This window comes from Thermobia domestica, chromosome 5, assembly GCF_964235325.1.
Source record: "Thermobia domestica chromosome 5, izTheDome1.hap1.1, whole genome shotgun sequence".
NCBI lineage: Eukaryota > Metazoa > Arthropoda > Insecta > Zygentoma > Lepismatidae > Thermobia > Thermobia domestica.
In genome coordinates, this window is record NC_137458.1 from 40,672,469 (window position 1) to 40,698,442 (window position 25,974).

The 25,974-nt window shown below is 35.2% G+C and overlaps 1 protein-coding gene across 2 annotated transcripts in view; it reads left to right on the plus strand.

The window, feature by feature from the left end:
* Window positions 1–6,144: 6,144 nt before the first annotated feature.
* mAChR-A (muscarinic Acetylcholine Receptor, A-type) overlaps window positions 6,145–25,974 on the plus strand; it is a 523,004-nt gene continuing 503,174 nt past the window's right edge. For both annotated transcript variants that reach the window (XM_081757026.1, XM_081757027.1), the window contains exon 1: window positions 6,145–6,277. The gene's annotated coding sequence lies outside the window, so the exon portion shown is untranslated. The remainder of the gene's footprint in view (window positions 6,278–25,974) is intronic.

Genomic DNA, 25,974 nt, shown 5'->3' on the forward strand with positions numbered 1-25,974 from the left:
AGTACACACAGTAGAAATCGTAGTTGAAAGGTTTAAGGCATGTAGTGATCGTATTTTTAATGACCATGAGTACGGGTTCGAATCCCTCCACTTCCATTTTTATTTTTACTTTTTGCAGCTACGTCGGAACGTTCAATGTTTATTCTGTACTACTTGCAAATGGCATTTACATTCAAAATAAGAGGAATTACGGTGGCATTTGTTCGGATATTCTTCTCTTTCGATGTGAAGACAAGAATAAAAGAAATACGCAAAGACAAAAAGTATTACCAGTAGTAAACATTACCAATAATATTTGTTACGAAAGACTAAATACGATCTCTATTACCATCTTACATGAGCTGTATACATTATTAACAAAAATGTTTAAAAATTTCGTTGCAGGGGATTCGGACTGACGTTCTTTGTATTTGTAATCTAGCACGTTAACCACTACACCAAGATCATTGCTTAGTAGAAGTTTAGTTGTCGGCGTATTTGTTGGTATTTGTACTTTACGTTCCCATTTCTTTACTCTTCCACAATTTTTACTCTTTTTCTAAGTTTAGCAGCTGTTTCTGGCTTTCTCTTTCATTGTCGTCCTTTATTTACACTATGCACTATTCGTATTCACAGCTTGTGCCCCTCTGCAATGTCTTATTCAGATTAGACTTTTCTTCTTGCTCCTCACTAAGCATTTGAATGATTTAATTTTCATACTCTCCATGGCTGGAGCGCAGGAATGCCAAACTCAAGAAACAGATGTACATTTACTTTCCTGACCGATAGTACAACATTCAGTACGTAAATAAGCAAATCGACGGTACTTTGCAGCTAGCTCGTATCTCAAAAACAAAACACAAGCTTATAGAAGAAAACAACGTTTGAGAAGGTTGGAGATTAGTTGAAAGTTAGCGATTTTTCTGATGGAGAATTAAGTTACGATAACAAATTAACTTCCCCACCACAAAAGGCAATAACTTTTAACTAATTTCGAACTTTTTCAAACGTTTTTTTCTTTCTCCTGTAAAGTTGTGGTTTTTTGAGATATGAAGTAACTGCAAACAACTGTTGAAATATAAAAACCTGTATGACGGAATCTAAACGTTATGGAAATGTCAGAAAGTCACAGTAAGAAGCAATCGTTATCTCAACTACAGCAATTGTACCTAAAAGTATTGTGACCAGGGCCGTGCTGGGATACTAACGAGGGCGGTGGACAAGTCCACCAAAAGGGCGCCTATGCAAACGTTAAGTAAACATCAGGAGGCGATTCCCTTCTCCGAGATGAAAAGGAGCTATGACCACCCGAAAATTTTCCGGAAAAATGCAAAAACAGTCATACTCGAAAACAAAATGTCGGATCGAAATCGGGCAAAAGAGAATGTCCATTATTTTTAGTCGTAGATTTCAGTAGTGTACAGTCAGATATAGTGCAGTGGCGGTGCAAGGTGACCTCCCAAAGAAACTGGAATATTCCTTCGAGTATTTTATCAAACATTGAATGAGGAATATGAACAACAGTCAAGCACAAGATTTCAACAAGTAAAAAGTAATAGTACATCGTTCAAATTAGAACACTTAGAATTCGAAAAAAGATATACCAGATTGTGATTGATCTATTTTGTCTCAGCACAGAATAAACTCTCGAAAGAATTTAAATGGAAAGAAGTCTTTAGCGTATTATAGTTATATCTTCTAGGATAATGATAACGGATGATAAATGAACGGATTCGTGTCCGAGTTACGAGTGTGTGAAAATGGAAAAAATAACTTTGATACAGATTAAGTTTATAACGACTGTATAAGAGTCAGGCGTCAAAGATACGTATTTATATTGAACGAGAGTACAAGGGATTTTTCTCGTAACAGCAGTGATTCCCACAAATTATGTGAATACAATTTGGTGGAAAGAAAGCTGTATTAAACAATTTCCTCTTTGTAATACGTAACCCCGTGGAAGGTAATAATTCCCACCACAGAAACAATGAAACTCGACGAAACACAAGCTGTTACTCGTGTTTCGCAATGATACAAAGAAAAACAGCTTCAAACTACCGATTTATTCTGTTTCGTAAAAGTAGGGCAACTGTGAAATACTCAGAGGTACCTTGTATAGTACCTGTGCAATACAGTATGTGTACACGAGATCTTTGTGAAGAATGACAGTTCACTGTCTGATATTGACCGTTGACCACGTTGCAAAGATGACATCGGCGAAGGAATTTTTTTCGCGTGTGGTCAAACATATCCGAAATTTCGGAGATGATTATTAACTCGAGCAATAAGTTCTTCGGTTGTTGTGGCTAATGTTGCATACAAAAGGCGTTTCAACCTCTCCCTCCTCAAAGAAAAAAAGAAATCGAGTGGCTTGAGATAGGGTGAACGAAATGGTTATAACTCACGTCCTTCTTTTCCAATCTAACAATCTGGGAACGTTTCATTTAAGTAGGTCTGCATATTGCTGTCAAAATATGCGGATGCACCCTATTCTGGGAATCACATCTGCTGTCTTATGTTCAAGGGTACATGCTCTAACAATTTTGGGAAAACATAACGTAAAAATTAAAGATACATACTTCCACACAAGCGGGCCGGCAATAAATAAGGTCCTACCACAAAATTATCCAACATACCGCACCGCATGCAACAATAAATCTCTGCTGCTGATCGTTCACTAAAGTTGCATGTGAATTTTTACATTTTGCATATGGCTATTGCTATAGGACTGTCTCTGATCATTCTCAGTGCGCTGTCTTGTAGGGTAAATTGAAGAGATCCTATCTCTAAGGCGAATATGAAAACTTGGGAAAATACAGGAAAATATAATCTCCTTTGAGGGTCACTGTCACGATATAAATGGCTCGTCTCTGGGCTACTACCTGTTGCCTCTCCATAAATGAAGTGCATATCTGTCAGGTCGTGGACAGGATACTCTGTCATTGCGCAGCACGTACAGATTAACAGAATCAATTTTACTTAAACACCAACGTCTACGCTTTTACACGACCTTGAATACCTGGACATAACCCACTACCGTTGAACGCAATACTCTCTATCCTGTTATACAGCAATTCCACACGTAACACCAGGGAATTGGACTCACTCACAAGTTGCATAGATGCCTCTTACAACACAGCCACGCTAATTGACGCCATTCCACAATAAAACTGTAAGACATCCTTCTGCGACCCACTCGCAATTGACACACAAGGGACGACGTGCGACCAAAGCATCATGCCCTCAGTGAAAGTACTATGAGATACGTACTTACTGTTATGTGTACGCAAAAGTTCTACATTCTCTTTCCTCCTGTTTATTCTATCCAGCTCCAAAGTACATTGGAACGTCGAAAAAAGATTTTCCCTCATTTTTTGAATGTAATTCCAACGTTTCTAGAAAATTTCTGTAGAAGCAGTGAGAAAATCAAAATGTAAATGGGCTACACGAGGACTCTATTTTGGTATATTCACAATAGCAATGTAGTTTTTCGTAGCTCAGGGGTAAGGAGCGGTTTTCCAACTCCAAGGGAAGGGAAGGGAAAGGAATACTCCAGTTTCTTTGGGAGTCACCCTTGCGAAGCCACTGCACTTGGAATCAACGACTAAAAATAATGAACATTCTCTTTTACCCGGCTTCGATCCCACGTTTTGTTCTTGCGTTATGACTGTTTTACATTTTTCCAACAAATTTTCGGGTGATCAAGGCGCCGAAAAGAGGCGCTTTTACATCCTGGTTGGTGTATATTTTTCGTTTTATCTCGTTGTCAGGAATCATCTCCCGACATTTGTTATATTCATTAAGTTATACCCTGTATATATAGGGCGCCATTTTATGTATTAAAACCACCGAAGTTGTTTAGTAAGGTAAATAGCTAAACTGGAAAACTTTCTTACTAGAGAAAAAACATTTTAAGTCTTGTATTTTTTTGTGCGTGAGTATGTGTGTCAATCAATATAGCTATAAAAACCAGACACTGATTATTCTAACACTCCTCTAAAACACAGAGGAACAATCAAATTTTTTAATAAAGAGCTTTAAAAAACTTGAATTATTTAAACTGCACTATATCGATTGCGCTTAGCTTTTGAAAGTGTTTTTTGGCAATAAATGAGTAGCAGTACGAAACACTTCTATATTATCTAACTAAGTAGACCTACATGTTAATTGCTTTACTGGCTTTATACATATTTTTTGAAAAGTGATTGCACTCTTTAGCTATTCTCTGCCAATAGCAACTGTATGAATGTATGATACGAAACTGGTATACAGAAGAATTTAAAGCATTTTTATAATGTGATATTTCGCAGGGTGCCTTTTATGAGGACGAATTTACTATACAGAACTGATATACAGAAGAACAACTAAAACCACTTATGTATAATGTGATGCTTCCCAGGACGCTCTATGCATAGGGCGCATTGTACCCTTCACAGATTCTTTATCAACAGTAATAATATGTATTTGTTGTACAGAATTGTTGCTATACAGAAGAATAAATAAAAGTGTTTATCTTTGATGTGGTTTTGCAAGGGCACCTTACGTAAAGGGCGCACTGTCTTCTTCACGAGTTCTTTACCAACACTAGCAGTATATGTTTATTGTACAGAACTGTGCCGTACAGAAAAATAAATAAAACCGTTTATCTTTGATGTGGTTTCGCAAGGGCGCCTTATGTAAAGAGCACACTGTACTTATCATGGGTTCTTTACCAATAACAAGCTTAAGAATTTACTATAACATAACTTAAAACTTTATTTATAATGTGATGTTTTGGAGGGCGCACCGGTACATGTCCCGGTATCCCGGTGGGCCAGCACGGGCCTGATTGTGACGCAACTTGAACAGATAAACGTAAAACATCTTCTAACAAACCTAGAAAAATCAGTAATATTAGACGATTGTCATATGGTCAGGAAATTCTTTGGAGAAGAAGAACTCTACAAATAATCTGGACTTGCCAGGGACGGTTGTCAGATTATTAAGCTAAAAGCTCTTTCAACCGAGATATAATAATAATAATAATAATAATAATAATAATAATAATAATAATAATAATAATAATAATAATAATAATAATAATAATAATAATAATAATAATAACGTAATTTAATTATTGATTACATTCAAAAATTATAGCTAAATTTCTGCGAAAAAATTGAAAGTGGAAAATTTTGTTTTCCTCTTGTTTTTAAATTTATCATAACATTTTTTTTAAAAAGAACGAATTGTGTTGAAATTTTATCACACCAGTGATTTTTCAAGAACACTCGCTCGGACGTGTATAGCTTTTAACATTAAGTCAATGAAATAACAGAAACACACACACACACTCACACAAAGTCTCACTCAGTAGTACATACACAGAATACACACACACAATTCTCACTTCATCTGCGCTCAATTCGTTATTGACTCAGCACGAACCCACAGTAGTAGGAACGAGAGAAAGGGGAAAGTTGGAGACAGCACGGGAAATGGTAACGCCTACACGCTCTTTGACCCTCATTGTTTTTGTTTACGTAAGACATGACTAGAGAGGCAAGAGGCAGAAAATAAAAGATAAAATATTTATGAAAACAGACTAGATAAAGATACCTATGATATTCAGTTAGGGATGTATGGGAGAGAATGTGAATAATTTTGTGACGTGTCATTTCTACCAGTCAGCTGAATCTCGACTGATTGAAAAGACGGCAAAGTGAAATATCTGTGCTATAAATATAGACGTATTTCTAACACATTTTTTTCCTCTTTGGGTGTGTAAAAGAGATAGAAAGATGTAAGCAGATGTGGAGAAATCCTTACACACACACTTACTCACACATATATAAGTAGAATGACACATATGTCTCCATGTGATGTATGTGAGTATTTGTGCAAGTGCGAAAATGGACCAATGAAACACATTATCATTGCTTAACCGTTTAGTACTCCAGCTTTTGCACTGTCTGACCGAGAAATGCTCGAAGTGAGAGAGAAACAGCGGAGGTTTGTTTGTGTGTGTGTGGATGGTTGAAAGTAGGAGGGGATTTTTTGGTCCAGCTTCCTCGGCAGCCTAGAGTTTGAATCTCCGCTGGAAAATCAATGTTATGTGCGCGCGCATCCGGGAGACGCCCTGGGCATAGTGAATGGTGAAGGCAGGAGCCTGCCGCACATGGAGCTCACAGGTAAGAGGTGCTCCTCCGCATCTCTATACTCTGGTTGATACCCATAGCATCTTTCCCGCCAGAATCTCCATCAGTTCGGCTCGGATTTTGCCCCGTTTTTTTGGCCAGCCGATGCAGTATGTTGATGCGTAAGTACTCAGATATTTTTAAGTCAACTTTCATCTGATATATTAAAATCATGTGTACATAGTCCTCGAGATCCGTAAAAACAATTCCTTTTTATATACATATATACTATATATATGTGTGTGTATGTGTATATGTGTGTGCGTTTGTATGTGTATGTGTTCCCTCTACTGATGCTTGTGTGCGACTTGTGAGTCCGCCAGGCAGTGTCGGCTGCATCGATCCCCCCGAAAACCATTCGTACGTTAACGGCGCCAGCTACATTCCTTCACCCCCTATGAAGGGAACCTTGGTCCAAAATCGACGAACCTGGTTTATGGCATTTCTCCTTACCCTTGATTCCTTGATGACCCTTTTTTTTTAGTTACACATATCGGTCATTGAAGACAAACAAATTAAGATAATTAAATTACCGTTAAAGTGTTACGAAGAAAAAAATAATAACCAAACGCTGCTTTCATTGCCGTCATTAGTTTGAAATAAGTGTTACACTAGTTCTAAACATAATTATTAATTAACTAAATACAACTACCGCTATATAAAATTTAGACATTTTTATATATATCCTTTATAGAAAAATGAAACTAAAATTATAGAAGCGAACGTATTGAATATTAATGTTTCTCCATTGCATTGTTTTTCCGCATGGAGTCTCGGGTTCGATTCCCGGTGGCAGAGCTTTATAATTTGAAAGCATTTTGGTGGTAAGGATTCCATCTTAAAATGTGGACCACGTTTTATGTAGACTCGATGCTCGAAAATGACGCTAAACTTCAAACGTCTAAATTCAAAGCTTTGTTCTAGAACCCAAGTAAGCACTCAACAACATAAATTGCTGTCAGTATAAAATTAAAAGAAAATACAAATTCTTTTGGCACAGATCCGTTCATTATCATACGAACAGAAAACTTTGTTAAATCTTCGAAAAAATGCAACAAATTTGAATAAATAATCTTGAAGCAAACGTTAGCTGATAAGTAACATTAGAATATTGTATACATTAATTTTCACAAGTAGTTACGCTACTCTGTAACCTCATATTGTTAGAGTAAATCTATCTTCTAATTGGTTTGAAATCGTAATGAGAAATGGCGTTTGCCGGTTATTGATCGTGGGACGTCAAAAGTGGTATTCGAATGATTTATGAACGCTACCTATTGTCGTGAACACAAAGCTTAATGCACTGAAGAGATACAGAGGATAATAAGACAATTATACACAATAAGGAATGAAAAAAATAACAGAATCTATACAATATGTTAATTATGAATATGTTATGCTACAATTAAGTGTATCAGGTACAATGTACTTTTAATTTTAAATGAGAACTTAAAAAATGATTTTTTTTAAAAAAATAAACTCATGTAGAACATCCGAATATAAATTCGAACAGATGATTTTGAGAAATAGACTAGGCGTTTATAAAACTGCTCGAGCGAGCTACAGAGAAGGTAGGGGGATAGTGGTTTCCCTCCCTTCTTTTTTTCTTAATCCCGTTCACTTTTTTCATGTTTCCGTATGAATGAATGAATGAATAAAATAAAAGGAACTTTCGAACCAATTCATTCACAACTTTGTCCTGAGGAAGTTACTTAGTAAGTTTCTAGATACAAATGTATGATTTTTGAAAGGTGTTTTGGCAATAATATTAGCAAAAAATACTATTACTTTTTTTAAATTTTCTATTAGCTGAACCTCTCTTTCTACACAGCGCATCATTCATATACGAGCATGAATACCCTTGTCATTCGTCACAACATCTCTACATGTCCCTTTACAGATACAAGTGAAGGACCTTTTAATTTTTTAAAAAAATCGGCAAGGGGTACCATAAAGGGGAGATTTTTTGATTATATTTTTCAATATCTCGTACCGTTTGCAAGTGAGCCTACTATAGTTGGAGTTTCTAATTCATGTATGATCAGTGTTTTCTTTTATCTTGCCTGCAGTATGTATTAAGCAAATACGTTACACACACAATTAATTATAATGCCAGCGATATATTGTGTTCATTGGGCAAAACACTCCACACAATAAAGATTCATCTTAGACTGGAGAAATGGTTATCCTTCGTTTTTCATAATCGTTTGGCCATGAAACAAATGCCTGAGAGATATACAACCTCTTGGAATGTATAACTCGTAGGATACGATGCTTTATTTTTTTTAAAATATCAACACTTCCAGTGTACCCCGAAAAAATGCAATAAAGAAATAGTGGCCATGTTTTTTTAAAATATTCAATTAGAATTAAACAATCTACACAAAATTTGCAACCGATCAGTAAAAATGGCATCTTTCTATAGCCTATGGTTCCCGAGAACTCACTGCCGAAAGGATTGGCCACAAAAATATAAACGTCCATAAACGTATAAACTTTTCTAGCATATTAATATATAGATTTACATCTTTAATATTCGCTAGTTTAGGTTCTATCTCTCAATAAATATATTTTATTGAGTAGAAGAATAGAATAGACAAGTCATAATTTAAGATGCAGTTATGGGAATGTTAAATAATATTGAAAAGAAAAGTTATAAAGCCTCAGTAACGTTGGCTAAGTGACCTATTTGACCTTCACCAATTTAAAGTTATAACCAGTTGAATATATAACATCTACCCGTATATATTGGCCGTAAGTTCGTTACATTATAATTTCTGGAACTAATTAAGAAGTTGTTTAGTCACTAAACGTTCAATAACACTCAAGATAAAATATATTTAAACTGATGTATTTTCTGAAGATTATCTGCATTTACTTTTTCATTTTATTCAAAATTTCTTCTTCACAGTTGAGAATACATTCACTGTTAATGGCTTCTTTACGTATTATATCAGAACAGTCTAGAAAAACATGTTTGTACATGTCTGACCACAAAACTTAACAAGTTAAATGTTCAGGTCAGGCCATAAAGAAAAATGATACGAAGTATCATATGTTACGGACTGTTGTCCAAACCAACATATGCATATTTATAAACGTTCTCATTATACAGGGTGTCTACTAAAATTCCACAATGAAATTTCGCGATTTGGTAGCATCTAAAGCCGACCATAGACATTTTTGGTGGTGAATTTTGATGTTTTATAAAACAAAAATTTCCAATCTGTACTTAAATTTGCACAGTTAAAAAAAAATCTTGACTCAAAAGCTAAATTTCGTGACTTTTTCGTGACTTTCATGACGGTTTTCTGATTTAGTGACTTTTTCGTGACTTTCGTGACCGATAGACACCCTGTTATAATATATGATGCTCCTGCTTGAGAGAAAAGAACTACTTGAATTATTTTTGTTTCTTGAAGATTAGTTTTTTTAAAAAAATATTAAACAGATAACTTTATATGACCTCTCTATTACAATGTAATCCTAATTAGCTATTCATATGTCGTAATAATTTTAGGTTAAGGGAAATGCTCGAACTTCCCTCCCTAAATAAACACTTAACAGAAATAGACCTAAACTAACTATCACAAATATCATAGCTAGTGGTATGCTTTATAAAGACTTTTCAATATTTATTAGTTTCATTTTCGTAAAGTTTAGTATAATAGAAAAAGTAGTAGGTTCTTTTCAGTGGCTATTAACGAATTGTCCCAAAGACATATCACCTTTTAACTCAAAATATTTCTTACGAAGATTCTCGCTCATAATGTCGCATATAATATTGAGTGTAGATTGTAATAATAATAATCATAATAATAATAATAATAATAATAATAATAATAATAATAATAATAATAATAATAATAATAATAATAAGGAGCATGGAGGCTCAGTGGTACAGCTCTCAGATTTGGTGTGGAGATCCCTGGTTGGGTCCCACGCCGTGTAAGCTTCTGATGGGCAACAATTGTGTTTGCGGAATTTCTTTTCTGTTTTTGCGTGTTCTCCCACATTATCATTCCAACAATTATATCATTACTCATTCATCTCCCCCACCTTACAAAGATTTGACATAAAAATAAAAATTGCATTTCAATAATAATCATAATCATAATAATAATAAATTTTATTTTTGGTGCTAGGAACAGCGAGTAGCAAAGTACAGTACTTATGTCAGATTAAGAATTATATGCAGGTAAGATTACATTGGGAATGTACAAACAATAATTTCGCACCAATCAAATTTACACAATTTGAAGTTTGTTAGTATAATACCTGTGCAAACATTATGCTATCATGGTACATGAAGATAGGACTTGTTTGTCTGTAGTTTCTAAATAGCCTACCTAAACCAAATCTATTAAAGTTGACGTACGTCATTCTTTGGCTTGCCCTAAAAGTAAACATATTTAATAAAAATTTTTGAACAACAACATTTGCATGTGCTGAACAATTTGCTGTTTTCCAAATGCTTCCCTGGAGTTATTAGTCATTATTAGTCATTATTAGTAATTTCATATGCAACAGTTTTTCAGAATATAATTAAAATTTAAAATTATTGCCCCTTTTTCATAAAAAAAGCGATAAATTATATTTAAATATAAGGCTTTAATTATCGAAAGAGTCTTGTTTCTATCTGCTCTATGTTTTAAGAATGTACTTCGACCACAGACTTCCACATTACAGATATATACTCTAGTTCTGCCCTAACTAAAACTTTATACTGAGAAAAATAAGCATCAATACTACTAAAATCCGTGTATTTTGTTAAAAAAAAAAAGAGGTTAAAAGTTTCGTAGCATTCGTACATTTTAATTTTTGATAAATAGATATTCGTCAAATAAAAGCAATAATAATGCTTTATTTATAGTACTAGAAACAGATATCAAATTAGTACATCCAGAATTATGATACATAAAACATACGCACATACACACACAAATACAAAATTTTTACGTACACATAAAAATCTTACCTCTTGACCTCTTACCATACACTTTGTTTGTGGTTTAAATACATGAAAATGCAATTGTCGAAACATAATTTTTGGTGATTTTTCTAACTCATCTATCTAAAATAGACCAATTATCAGGGGTAAAAATGAGGGACAACCCGGGACAATGCCAGTTCCCTCATTTCCAAAAAATATATATATGGCGTCCCACCACTTCCTAAAAAGTACAATGAGCAAAGATAGGCACGGGAGACGACGTGACGTCATCCACTTTTATCCCTGTCTACTATTCTAGTAACATGTCATTCTTTGTCTGAAGTATATGAACTTTCAATTTGAAAAAAATTCTTTTAAACTATCATGTATACCTAGGTCAGTGGTTTCCAAACTTTACAGAACGTCTATTACGTAATAACACACTTTTTTAGATTTTTTATTAATAGTAACATACGTTACAATAGCGTAAGTATATAATTTTCTATAAAGTAACGATTCTATGTATTGTAGTATTGAGCATTGTTGCTACCACTGGAGGAGACGACTGGTACATTCTGTTCAAAAATATATTTTGATTATTTAAGTGACTTATGATTTTTAAATCCCAAAATTTAGTGACACACCTGTGGGACAGCGAGACACATTGGTTGGGAACCACTAACCAAAGTAAATGTTTAGTAATTTATGATTTTTAATATTTTATATATGTGTCCGATCACGCAACACACGTTTACTTGCACTAAGCCAAATTTTAAAAACATTGCCCATTATTCGTTATTATAAACTGTATAATACTAGTAATAATCTTGAAATAATGTTGAGAGCTTACCAGATAGATAATTCAAGTATTAAACTTTTTTAAAAAAGCATAACATGGATCATTATGGCTAAGTTAATAGGAATTAAATCTTTTCCTATTACGCTGGATACTCAAGTACTGAGGTATCGGCACTCCTATGAACAGCTTGAATTCTATCTTTTGTTTATGTACTTGTCTAAACAAATAGCTTTTAGTAATTGAGCGGGTCAGTGTAAACACTGTAATGCTAAACTAAAATCTTTAATTTTTCTTTTAGTTTAACATTCCACAATTATGTACTGAGAAATATGAGTCAGTGATCATAACATAACTAAACTAACTAACTAACTCTATGGCCTATGGAACCCGGAGGTTCAATGCCGCGTTCAAAAAAGCTCTCCACTGACTTCTATCCTTAGCTAACTGCATCCAGTTTCTACTTTGTATTCCAATCTCTGCGAGATCCTTCTTAATATTGTCCTCCCATTTGAGTCTAGGTCTTCCTAATGGTCGTTTTCCGATTGGTCTTCCAGTCAAGACTCTGAAAGCGTTTCTACTTTCTTCCATTCTAGCTACATGACCCGCCCACCTAAGCCTCCTAGACTTGATGACCCTAACAATGTTGGGTAAACCATATAAATTATGTAGTTCCTCGTTATGAAGTTTCCGCCATTCCCCATTCCCGTTCCTCTTGGGTCCGAATATTCGTCTCAGGATCTTGTTCTCAAATACTTTCAGTCTATGTTCTTCCCTCAAAGTAAGCGACCCTGTTTCGCAACCTTACAGAACAACAGGCATGATTATCGTTTTATCGTTTTGTATATTTTAAGCCAGTGATCATAACATAGATGATAATAATGGAATAAAGAACGTAAGACAAAACGATTCAACCCAGACAAAACTCACGTATATGGTGTTTGTATTCCACAAAGTTCACTTCGCGTATACTGAGATCGAACTAGGAACCCCACGCTCCAGAGGTGAGCGTTAACACTAAGGCACCACTGTTCCTAAACTTCTAGGTGTTGTTATACACTAGATGAAAAGGATATTCTCGGTTAGATAGATAGATTTGATGTATGGATAGTACATTAGCTCATATTATTGGTATTTGTAATTGTTTGGGGATAAATTGCTTCATCTTAACTAAAGTAATTTCTCTAATTACTTTAAGATACTATTATACGGAAGGTATAAAGTCATTGGCTTCCCGCGAAAAGTTGTAGTGACGTTTATGGGGAGTGCCCAGCTTGCTTACTCGTGGCTCGCTGAGCGCAGTAGACGGTGGGTGGTGATTGGTTACCCTCTTACCATACCCCTAATTAGCAGGTCCAAGCGCGGGAAGCCAACGGCGTTATACCTTCTAGACCATAAGTAACGTTGAAAAATATAAGAACATTACTCAAAATCAATGATTATTAATGAAAATACAAAGATTTAAAAATGCCAAGGTATATATATATATATATATATATATATAGTTATCTTCTTGCCCAGTATGAATTTGAATCACATAAAGATATTTTTTTTTTATTTCTATAATTTCCTACAAAGTGTACACTGTCTAATAACTCGACCTATTCTTTGCATAATTATTTTCGGTTGCTTACTTCCTTTTTTCTAATCACTCAAGATTAGAACCAATAATCTTTACATTGAACATTATACCTTGGTTTGAAAATAGTAAAAATACTTAAAATACAAGGTAACCAAAAACAGTTTTTGCTGTTCTAGAGCAGTGATAAACAAAGAGTAATACAGTGTACGGTACATACTTTTAGGTTTCAAAGTAATCTCCTTCAGTATCCAACATCTTTTGTAAACGTTCCTGCAGCTATACAATACCCTGTAATAAAACAGGGCGACCGTGGTTGCAAAGAAGTCCGTGAGTGCGTTCTGCAGGTCTCCCTCATTTGCAAAGGATCTCCTACTGAGGTGGCTGTCGATGGAATGAAACAGGTGGTAATTTGTTGGTGCATGGTACAGTGTCTCCCAGTCACTTGCTGAACGGTTTCCCGGACCCTCTTTGTTACATGTGGCTTGGCATTGTCGTGCAGGAACAGCATACTCTTGCAATTCACCAATGCTGGCTTCATCTGTCGCAATGCACGGTGCATCCTTTGCAACTGCTGAATAGAGGTCAACAATGATGGTCTGACCAAATGGAAGGAGCTCATAATACACCATTTGCTGACAATTCCACCATAGAGAGAGCATAACTTTTCGTGGGTGCAGGAGTGGTCTTGAGGTATGAGGAACAGGGTCACGTGGCGACAACCAATGTCTGGTTTGCTTTTAGAGGACCCACGTTTTGTCACCAGTAAGCAAGCGATCAAGATGGGTGCGTTCAGGTGCCAAGTGAGCTGGACAAACTGGGTGTCATTCGTTGTTTCTTATTGGCTGCTGACAATGTGTGGAGTATCCACTTGCTTAACTTCTATGATTTCTCTATCCTGTGTAGGTGCAGTCTGATTGTTTTAGCGAAAACATGGAATCTTTCGGCAAGTTCACCACATGTTAGTCTACTATCCTCCTCAGTGGCTGCTTTCACAGCCTCGTCATCCAACACTTGTGGTCGTCCAGTCTGAGGTTCATCCGAAAGACACACATCTAACGAATGGAATTTTCGAAAATAACACCTGGCAGTAGGTTCGTTCACGGCATTCTTCCCAAATGCCTAACCTACGCGGAAATTTGATGTAGCAGCTGAAATACTCACTTTAAAATCATACAACAAACACACGCGAAGAAACTGCTTCGATACCTCCAGTTCTCTTCGACACTGACCGAGCGAAAACAGATATATGTGCGCAACATGCATGTATTATTAAAGTTCGATGGTCAGTCTAACCCGAGATCGCTTTGCAGGCACGTGAGTCATTTTATTTCCTCTCTGTGAGCGCATGATTGATGAGACGTGAAAAGCGGCAAGAACTTTTATGGTTACCTTGTATTTCCAGACTATCTCTATAGCTAGAAACACAAAATGGCATTTGTCACTATTTACAGCACTTCCCACTCAAACTCGCCTGCATGAACTTCCAAGCATCATGACTTTCTTGGTTTATAATCTCCTAATCGTTGCTTATTCAAAGGAAAACCGTAATTGCACCCGGTTGCAATATAAATATGGTACTAGAAACCTACAATTAAAGTTTAAATGTAATTACAAACTTAAAAAAAAAACTGGTGCCTGTGAAATTGAAATAAATAAAATACGAACCCATAGTAGCTAAATTTTACCCCATATTTTAACATTGAAATGCCGTTGCTACGAACGTTCCCTTTCTCTACGGGACCTTCTTGCGAAAACTAATGATAAAAGCCTAAATAAGGTTAAATTAGGCCATATATACAGGATGAGACAAAAAAGATGTTAACATTAAAAACGGGTTTACTCACGCCAAATTACAAGGCAAGGATTTGGTTAGAGGGTTTCAATTTGGCACTCATCCCGCTTAATGCACTTATGAAGTCTGTCCATTGTTGGTTGTATGGCCCTCTTGGTCATTTGGGGACGGATAGCAGCGATTATCTGAGTGGTGCGGTGCTACACGTCGTCCAAGTTCCTAGGTTTGCTCGCATACACACGATCCTTGACCATGCCCCACAACCGAAAATCACATGCTATCAGGTCGGGGAAACTTGCTAGCCATGAGAGAGGACTCCCTCTACCAACCCAACGTTTACTGAACGTGTCGTTCAGGTAATCCCGAACCATCTGACTGTAATGAGCAGGGACACCATCTTGCAGAAAGTCCTGGAGAATGGCAAGTGGCACGTTCTCTTCTATGGTTGGGCTTGCTACCATCGCTCCCTCGACGAGGATGATATTCTCTTCAGTTCGGACAGATCTCTTTGTACCATTGTTTCCCTTGCAATCGTCTTGAACGGACTCCGTCTTTACAAACTTCTCATGGATTCTACCAACTGTCAGACGTGAAGGCTCATCCCGTCCGGTCCAGGCCGTGAATTTTTCTTGTACGATGCTTGGGGACTGAAAAACCTCCATCCAGGCAGCTATCTTTCTTCGTTCCTCAATGGAATTTCGGCACGCCATGGTTTAATCTACAAAACAGAAACAAAAAGACCACCCAATTAATGTTAACATCTTTTTGCCTCACCCTGTACTTTGATTACTTCATTGCTATCAGGAGAACATTACATATATTGTGGCCTCTATACTTTACTGTGAATATGTAGCCTGTGAGTACTTGATTTTCCCTTTCTGATATTTGTTTAGCCTCTAATGTTACTATTCTAGTCATCCAATTTTTTCAAAAAAAAAAAAAAAAAAAAAAAAGAAAAGAAAAAGAAAAAGAAAAAAGAAAAAAAAAAAGAATATTTAAATTGAAACAAAAAACGAACTTAATAAAAATGTTCATGCGAATCCAATGTTTTCCAATATAGTATGGGAAAGAAGACATTTTCGATATTAATTTATAAGTAGAAAACTAATTTGTTTTAAATAAACGAAGGTTTCCTCTGATTTCTTTCAAATTTCAAGGTTAAGAAAATAGAAAATACTAGACTAAGATTACAGCTAAACACGCACCCAAGAGGTGAATACAATCCCAAGAGGCTATATTCTCACAAGAATACAAAGGCCAGAATTTGTCATCTCTCCTTTTTCTAAGAATGGAAAAACCGATGTGAAGGTTCGTGTCTCTCTCTCTGTATACATATATTCAATTTGTCACTTCATATAAAACTTCACACTTGCAGATTTTCATATAGGTGTTCAGAGCACAAGGGAATCAAGTCATATTGCCGAAAGATGTGGGGAAAAGGATCTAAAGTTTATACGGAACGTTAAAGTGTTTGGAAGAGCGTACACTGTTTTTTTTCATATAGAAGTTATTTACAATGTCTGAACATGCATCTTTTAAGCTCTGACACGAGCTTCAGATAGAAATCTAAAAGATGAAATATGTCAGAACACAGACTATGATACGTATATCATGAGTTTATTATAAACTTTCAAAAATGTATAAATAATAGCTTAAATTATTTTTGACACTCAAAAAACTGTGGGGCCTAGACCCCGCGGCCCAGAGTTAGATCCGCCACTGCTCTAAATAATGATCTTAATTGGGCAAAGGAAACCTACATTTGTTGCACTTAATTCCAAATGTCAGTAAGAGAGCAGAACTTTTCAAAGAAAAGTAGATGGCTATTAAAAAAACAAGACTGTTCGTACTACTTGTAACACTATTAACAATAAAAATTACATGTCTTGGGCAGGGGATTTGGGCTGTTAACTTTTTTTTGCTCCTCTTCTTGAATTCTAAATGAAATCTTAAAGAATATATTGTAAGTTGAATAGGACGAGGGCATTAAAAGTTGACACAAGAAAAGCGACATTTTTTCCTCATGAAAATTCCCTCGAGAGCATATACAAAAAATACATTTTCGACAGCGCGTTCATTGTGTATTTTCTTATAAAATATGCACGAAAACAAGCATAGAGGAAAGAGAGTGAGGAAGTAAGTATGATGGTAATGTTTACTTACGTAATATTTAAAAGAAAAAGAAAAAAACATGATAAGAAAAGAAAAAGAAAAGAAAAAGGCCACTGAGCTGAAATTGGCTCATTTACTCTTATTATAAAGCGCTATCTTCCTTGTTTATTTTTTCTTGTTTTCCACAGAGCGGAGGAGAAAATTTGCTCTATAATATAACAGCACTTCAAAGACGCTTGTAATCAACGTTATCTGATCTTAACGTGTATTGTCTACATGCTGTCTGACAAACACACACACACACACACACACACACAAAATTAGTTAATATCATTGACAGTATTTTTTTTAAAAAAAAAGTAAGTTTTATACGTTAGCACATTTACATGCCTTGATATGTTTAAGGAGACCTTAAAGATGCGCTATTGACTAACAGATGGCAGCACAATTTATCTATCTTTCGAATAGGGAACTCTAATATTTGCAACAATCTAGTCAAAATAAATAGCAGTGGCACATCTTGCCAGGAACCGGGGAGCTAGTAACAACAATAGTGAAGTTATTACTAATATATTTTTGAAAGTTTATAATATGTTGCTTTCTATTCTTTACTAGCAGATTGCTCGTCCTTCGCACGGGGAGAATACGCTTCATTTTGTACATAGAGGGCAATGGAAACTGAATTTGGATTTAAACGGCATCGGAAGTGTCACTGTTCGTCTGAGCGATCCCGAAAAATTTGAATTCAACACTAATATTGGTTATTTTCGATCCTTTTTAAATATCTTCCCCTCCCGTATGTTGTACCGTCAAAGTGAAATGGCAGAAACCATCCCAGGTCCGAACCTAATTTATATTGAAAATTTGATCGAGATGGGTCGGATGGTCCAAGAGTTATGATTTTACAAACATTAGTCATTTTAAATTTTATACGTTAGACTGAAAACTTTTTGAAACATTAAATATATTTTTACTAATTGCAGTTTTTCTGTTACGCAATGTGCAAACCAATATTTGAAGTTTACTAATGGTGGAAAGAAAATACCTATACTGTATTCACGAATGAAAGTTACAATGAAAAATTTAAACAAAAAATACACAATACACGAAACTCGTAGTGTTACTAGTGATGTCAACCCGTGAGAAAAATCTCATTTTATGAGGTTTTTTTTTTTACATTAATTCCTTGAAAAGATAAAAAGGGAATTCTCATCACAATTGTCAGCAAATATGGGATTTTTCATCGAGGAGAAAATACCCTGTGAGTGTGATGTAAACCAATGAACGACCTCTCAATAATCTTAAAATTAGTGCTAATTGTCTAATTTTGTTATCAGAAATATCTTGTGATTCTTAAACAAACAAGCTCCAAGAAATGTACATTGTGTTCTGGTATTTTTTAAATATAAAGAATATAATTAACTGAAAAAAGTAAGATACGAAATGAGAAACAACCAACTTCGGAAACCTTCTACATAAAACGACTGGAGAATGAAGTTTGTTCTAGTATTATTACGTTCATTACAACATGATGATACAAAGGAATTATGTAAATATAAAATCTTGACTAAATCTTGGCAACAAAATGTACTTGGCATAACATGGGAAACTCAAGAGCAAAATGAGGAATTTCTGCCTCTGGAGATGGGATTTTCTAATGTTTCGGGTAGGTACTACTGAACGTTGTTTGAATAGAAGTTTGAAACCATTGAACTGGTACAAATAAAGAATAATATCATTAGCGATAATTGGCGGTAAAGTTTAACGATATCTCGATAGACATAGGTACACATCGTGGTTCGAATTTCTCAAATGTCACTCGCATATTTTGTTAAGTTGCTTTGGTTAATTTGGCGTCCCGCCATATAATGTGTCCCAAGTGGCCGCAATTTAGGACGCTGAAAATTTTGCGAGAATTCTCGATATCACACTTATAATTCGTAACAGGTGGCAACCTTACTCGGGAGAAAAATTAGTAATTAGTAATAGTAATAAGAAAATTTAGTAATATGTTCCGTTAGCCAGTCACTTTTTAGTATTAGTGAAGCGCTCTCTGATAGACGATGTTTTTTGTCTATAAATAACAATACATAATAAACAGAACATATAAATTTTCGGAATTTCCACCTCGAGACATTGTCACATAAAGTTGTCCGTGTGAGAAGGAAGTGGTTCTCTCCCGTTCCCCCTCCCACAAGTTGCGGGGCTGAATTTGGATTTAAACGGTATCGGAAGAGTCACCGTCCATGTCATCGACCCCGAAAACAATGGATTCGACACTAATGTAAGTCATTTTTGATCATTTTTAAATATATATATATCTCCCCTCCCTCTTTCCTAACTTGCAACAATATGATAAAAACTATCCCAGGCTGAACCTCATAGATGTTGAAAATTGGATCGAGATCGGTTGGGTGGTTTAAGAGCTATTAAGTCACAAACATAGTCACTTTAAGTTTTATAGATATTGCCACTTGTTGGAAATATAGTTTAAAGTGCTGTCATCTATTGGCTAAGTCGAGCTTTTACAATTACCTTTATAAGTTGAATGTCATCCTTAATTGAAAAGGTAGACGCCCGCGCTATCTAGTATCTTTTACCGTTTTTTCTCTGTAAACATTCAAATTATTATTATTATTATTATTATTATTATTATTATTATTATTATTATTATTATTATTATTATTATCATTTAACGGGAAAATATTGTCCAAACATGAGACAAATACCAATTCATAGATATGATTAAGCAACTCATAATGAAATAATGAACGAAAATTCTCAAAAACAAAACCTTTTTGTAAAGCTTTAAGTTGATGATCATGCCGCCTCTTAAGACAAAACTGTTAGTAAGGCATAACTTCATTAAGATTTTCATTACGGCAATAGAAAGACAATGGTATACTATATAATGAAATATATCCGAAATTATTATTATTATTATTATTATTATTATTATTATTATTATTATTATTATTATTATTATTATTATTATTATTATTATTATTATTTAAATTTTAATTTTTGTTTGTACAAAGGGTGTCTCATAAAGAACGTTACTTTTGAAATTCCTATCATTTCTGTTCTAGTAAGTTGGTAAGACTGAATGTTACGCGATTTTTATCTGTTGTCTTTGTGGTTACTAGTCATCTAGCGCGAAATAACGCATGACCGTTATTTGTTTTCTGTACGGGTAGGAATGGAGTGCTTCACAACTGAATAGCGTGTTGTCATAGGATGGGCATAGTAAATTCTCATGTGTATTTTTCGAGAAAATCGCCAAAAATTAATTTCTTGTAACATTAAAGAGCATATTATTTATTGCAACACGTCCAGCGCAGCTTAATTGACTTAATTTACAATGTGAAATATACAGAACTATTGTAAATAATCTTTCCCATTTTAAAGTTAATAACACACGTTTTTTCACTCTCAGTAACATTCAACTTACGTTAAATGAAAGGAAAACTCAAAAAGTTCTTTTTTAAAAAAATACATATGTGTGTTCCACGACAAAGATTCACAATATGACTGTCTTTTGTAATTCGACACTCGTCAATCCAATTCTTCCCATACTCTTTCCAATATCTCAGATTCAATAGATGACATTGCTTCTTGAATACACCCGAAGTTCAGGTACATTGTTAGTTAGGGTTACTTGGTTTATAACATAACCTCACGAAAAACTTGCACGGGGCGATACGTAGTGACATGGAAGGAGCGGGGCAAGGAAAGGTAGTCTAATCCTCACATCTAGCTCATTCTATCCATTGATAAGGTAACCTTCTGTTGAGTTACCAACTGGTATGTATGCAACCCAACGTGATAAAATGTTTGTTGGGCTGCATACGCTATCAGGGATATTTTATCTGAAGCTTGAATTTTCGTTAACTCTTGACTCTGTTCAATGAGGAGAAAAAATGCTTTTGTAATCATTATTAACACTTTTATATATTTGAAGGTAGTGGCTTAGAGAGAATTCCAATTAATGCTATCTAGGTATTCAAAAGCTCTGTAGTTTATCAAAACTTAAAATCGCTGATGTTCAAACCGATTTTCCATTATACAGAACATATTAGCTTTCTCGTGTCTAACAGGGATATCCTCTCTTTATCAACCAGAGCAAGTCCTATACAGATTCAAATTTAAATTAAATTCTCTTTTATCCTCGTTAAAATTTTGTTGCAGTCCTGGTAGTTTATGGCAAAATCACTAAGGACTGTGAAACATCGATTGGGAATCTCTAGTCTACACAGTATAGAACGAAATGAATGAGTTAAGTTATTTTCTTCCTTCCGCTCTCACAGTAGGTGCGAAGATCTCACTTTCATTTCCACACAATACGTCTGCTAGGTAAAGAAATCATAGGTCGATGTACGTATTACTTTATTTTCATGAAAATGTGTTTCCTTCCCTTACTTATCTTTGATATGTTTGCTCTTTGAAGTTCCCACTTTCAGAAATATTCCAATTCACTCTTTCATTGTATTATTTACAAGTCAATGCAAACCATAACTATTGTAAGTTTTCACGTCTTTGGAGCCTACATAAACAAATGAACAACAGATATTGGCGAAATCTGTTCATTGCTTTTCGAAACGTTTTTGATAATAATAAAATGTTAAGAAACAAGCGAGTACACTCGGTAAAACAAAGTCAGAAGTCGCTAAGGTGTAAATTTAATTCTTGACTGAGCTCGGCCACCAAATGTGGCGATCTTCATTTGTTAGACGATGCTCTACTTGTCCACCAAATATGGTTTAGATTCGTCCAGTAGTTACCGAAAAATAAACTATCACTTACACCTGGAGTGAGTTTATGAGCTTCTGTATGTTTATATCGAGAGCTAAAAGCACGAAACAGTTTGGTGGGTCGAGAAAACAGACTTCAACTATTGATTTTTATTTCTATTTAATTATTTCAATGTAAAGAGTAGGAGAGTGATATTGAAAAATATAACTTGTTCGTATATAATCGACTTAACACTTACCGACCCAGAACTATAAAAAAAATTCCGAAAGCGATATTGAAGCACTCTGATAAATAACATTGCAATTTTAGTCATATACAAATAGTGAGTTTATTTAAAATAAATACAAAATGCAAATAACTGAAACCAACTTGATTGACTTTTTTTTTTTTACCAGTAATAATTCTCCCAACCTCCCACACAATGGAAAATCCAACCCACACCGTATACGACCACGCACTTACGTATATTGATGCACACGCTTACACACGCACTGCCTCTGCGTGGGCGCAAGAAATGGTTGGTTACATGATATGATACTCGTAATTATCAACCACAGTAGAACAGACAGGAAGAGACTCTAGCAAAGAGAATAAAATAGCGAAATGTTAAATGTTAATTAGGAACGCCCAATTGATTTTCTTCTATTTGTGTGAAATGGGCACATGAGAACTATGTGGAATGGTGCTTTTTTTAAAGTACGTTTGGGGCTATATATACTGTTTATAAAAAGCATATTGGATGATGTTCGTAAGTAGGTCGTTTAGTTATTAGTTTAAAATTCTACATAGCATTCAATCATATCTATTTTCACCAGGGGCGTACACACGGAGGAAGTCCACCAAATCCAGAAACCCAACCAAAATTTACTAAATTAACATACATTTGAACACTTTTTCAATAAACTATACTGGTTTAACACGGAAATAATTGATGTAGCATGAAACTGTGATCTCACAATTCATCTGTACTCTTTCTCTTATAAAAACAATCTAGTTCCACCATTTTTTTCTGAAAATATAGGTGGAAGTATTTTATATTTATTTATCAGGCACAGAATAATACCCGTTCAATACTATACAGGCATAGTGGCCTGTAATATTGGACCTCTTCCCCAAAGCTTGACCCTCCCCCCTGCCCAACAAAAAATCCTGAGTATGCGCTTGATTTTCATTCAAATAAACACTTATCTGGAAGTAATGTAAGGATTGGGTGGTTGAACTGGAGTTAACGATCTTAGCACTGATACTGCATGAGATGTGGGTTTACAGCTTCATGTGGGGTCTTAATTCCACAAGTTCGAACTCCAGGTCCCACGTGGCACTAATGTAAAGAGAGCTGTTTGCATTGAAATGTAGATTATACTTAGATCGTTTCGTGTGTGTGTGTTCTTAGTCCTTATGCAACACCGCCTTGTTTATGAAAGATGGAACCAAGCGTTAACATGCGTTCTGGACCACGAGTGGGACGAAATGAAAATGAAATGAAATCTTTGAGTTTTACGTCCCACGCTTATGCCGGTTAGGCTAAAGGAGACGGTGATGATAAGTAATGAATGAAATAGTAGAGTGAAGAAAGTGGGAGGAAACGGGAGAACCCCGAGGAAACCCACGCACACGGTGTTTGTCCACCACGAAGTTCACTTGACGGGGGCTGGGATCGAACCCGGGACCCCAAGAACCAGAGGTGAACGCTCTACCTCTGAGCCACCTCAGCCCCCCACGAGTGGGACGAGTCTGGGCCATCATACAAGATCAAATTTCACAGTACAGGCCGTTCCTTGCTTCAATATCTTGCCTCCGAAAGACTGAATCACAGGACCGCACCACCGACACCGTGTGGATTATATATAAATACATATTTTACGTCCGTCTCATAAAACAGTAAATTTATTTACACTGAAGGCGCGATGATTCATAACATAGATATAATCTCTGATGTGAGAGATCCCAGCTCTTATCCTAAGCCATGTTAGTTTGTGATGGTTAAAATTGCGTTCCTGGAATTTCTAGAAGTTATCTCGTTTTTTCTCATTTTTCATTCCACCAATTCAACCCGTCTCCTCTAGCATAAAAGCCAAATTGCGAGACGTTAATATTTTCATATGGGTGGCCCAAAAGTAGGTATACAGTCCCGTCCCGGAATTTGTATCATTTCTTATTGGTATCAAACATGTAGACCTAGTTTCTTTATTATTTGTTCTTAACTTTTTTTTTTTGCTTATAACTTAAGCCCGGAATAGTCGAAGCAAATAAATCCATAAACTAGAATGTTATACTAGAGCAATGCAAGGGTGTATACCTACTTTGGGCCACCCTGTAATGTCATTTGCATACGTTGTGCAACCACCTTTATAGTTTTAGGATATGATTAGTTTGTTTAAAGTCATTGTAAATGGATAAAATATTTAGTCCAATATCTCATGATTACACCATAGAGGCTAAATGAGACTTAGAATGGCTTAGTCTTGTATGCAAAGTGGGTCGGACATACGATCGAATATGCAGACTTAGTTGCTCTTAACATCAGGTTACATTAGAATACTTGTGATTTTTTAACGTTATTATGTTAGATAAAGTAAGAAAAATTCGTCAGAAAAACCTGGACAACTGATAATGTATATCTTTTTGGTGATATAAGTAAATGAGTGACAATAAAAGTATTAATTAAACGAGAAATTGAGGAAAACTCCGAGAAAACACATGTCTATGATTATTGATCTACGAATGGATGTTGATGCACAAAAATACATATTCTACATACAGTAGAACGTCGTTTATCCGCACACTCCAAAAACTAAGTATGTATGCGTAAAAAACACACAACTTAAATTAGGCAAGCGCATTGCAAATGTTTTCTCACTTTCTCATGCCTTTTGTTTTCGTATATGTATACGACATGTATAGTATTGTACAGCAATTTCAGGCGAAAGCAATATAAAAATATTCTTAAAGGTACAATAACAGTATTTTCCTGATAATGAGACTTACAGAAAAAAATCTGTCAGAATAATAGTCCGCGGGGTTCCAACACGAAACTATTCTTTAGAAAGGATAACTTTAACCTCTTATTTGCACTTATTAGATTCAGTTTATACGACAAAATATTCGACAAAATATTAAAAGCAGAAGATGTGGAAAATTAAGCATTATTATTTTAAACCCTCTGTTATTCCATCCCACGCCCGATCATCCAACACAGGGCACATTCTTGGTAAGTTAAAAAAAAAACTTAAAGTAAAGGAAGATATCCATATATTGATTTTTCCAAGCCATTTCGTTTGAAGAAGGCCAGCATAAAATTGGTGAGGGAGGAAGGAAGACAAAAATGTAAAAATTCAAGATCATTACGCATTTCTTCAATAACTCCTACGAAAGTGCATAGGATTTTGATTCATATTGAATTGGGATTACTTTTTTACACTCAGAAAAAAATGTAAAGTGCAGCTGTAATGAGCAATTTTTCATTCATTACAATGATGGTTACTTACTTAAATAACAATTACTCAAAGAAATCGCGTACCTTTTCTAGCATCATTTTGTCTCCCAAATTTGTCATTAGAATCGATGGAATCTACATAACACTTTAGAGTACAAAAAATGTTTTGTACTAAAAGTTTTGTGTTGCTTTGTGAAAATAGTCTGCTTTAAAACAATAATAGCTACAAGAAGACCTAACGAATAATCTGTTTATATATATTAGGGTGGATCGATTAAAACTTTTTCTTTTCGAAATCGATAATGGATCACACGGGAAAAGTTGCCCACCCATAACAGTAATTCATTTATTATTATTATTATTATTTTTACATTTTTCGGACGATGTCTTCCGGTGCCGCAATCGGCCTAAACTTT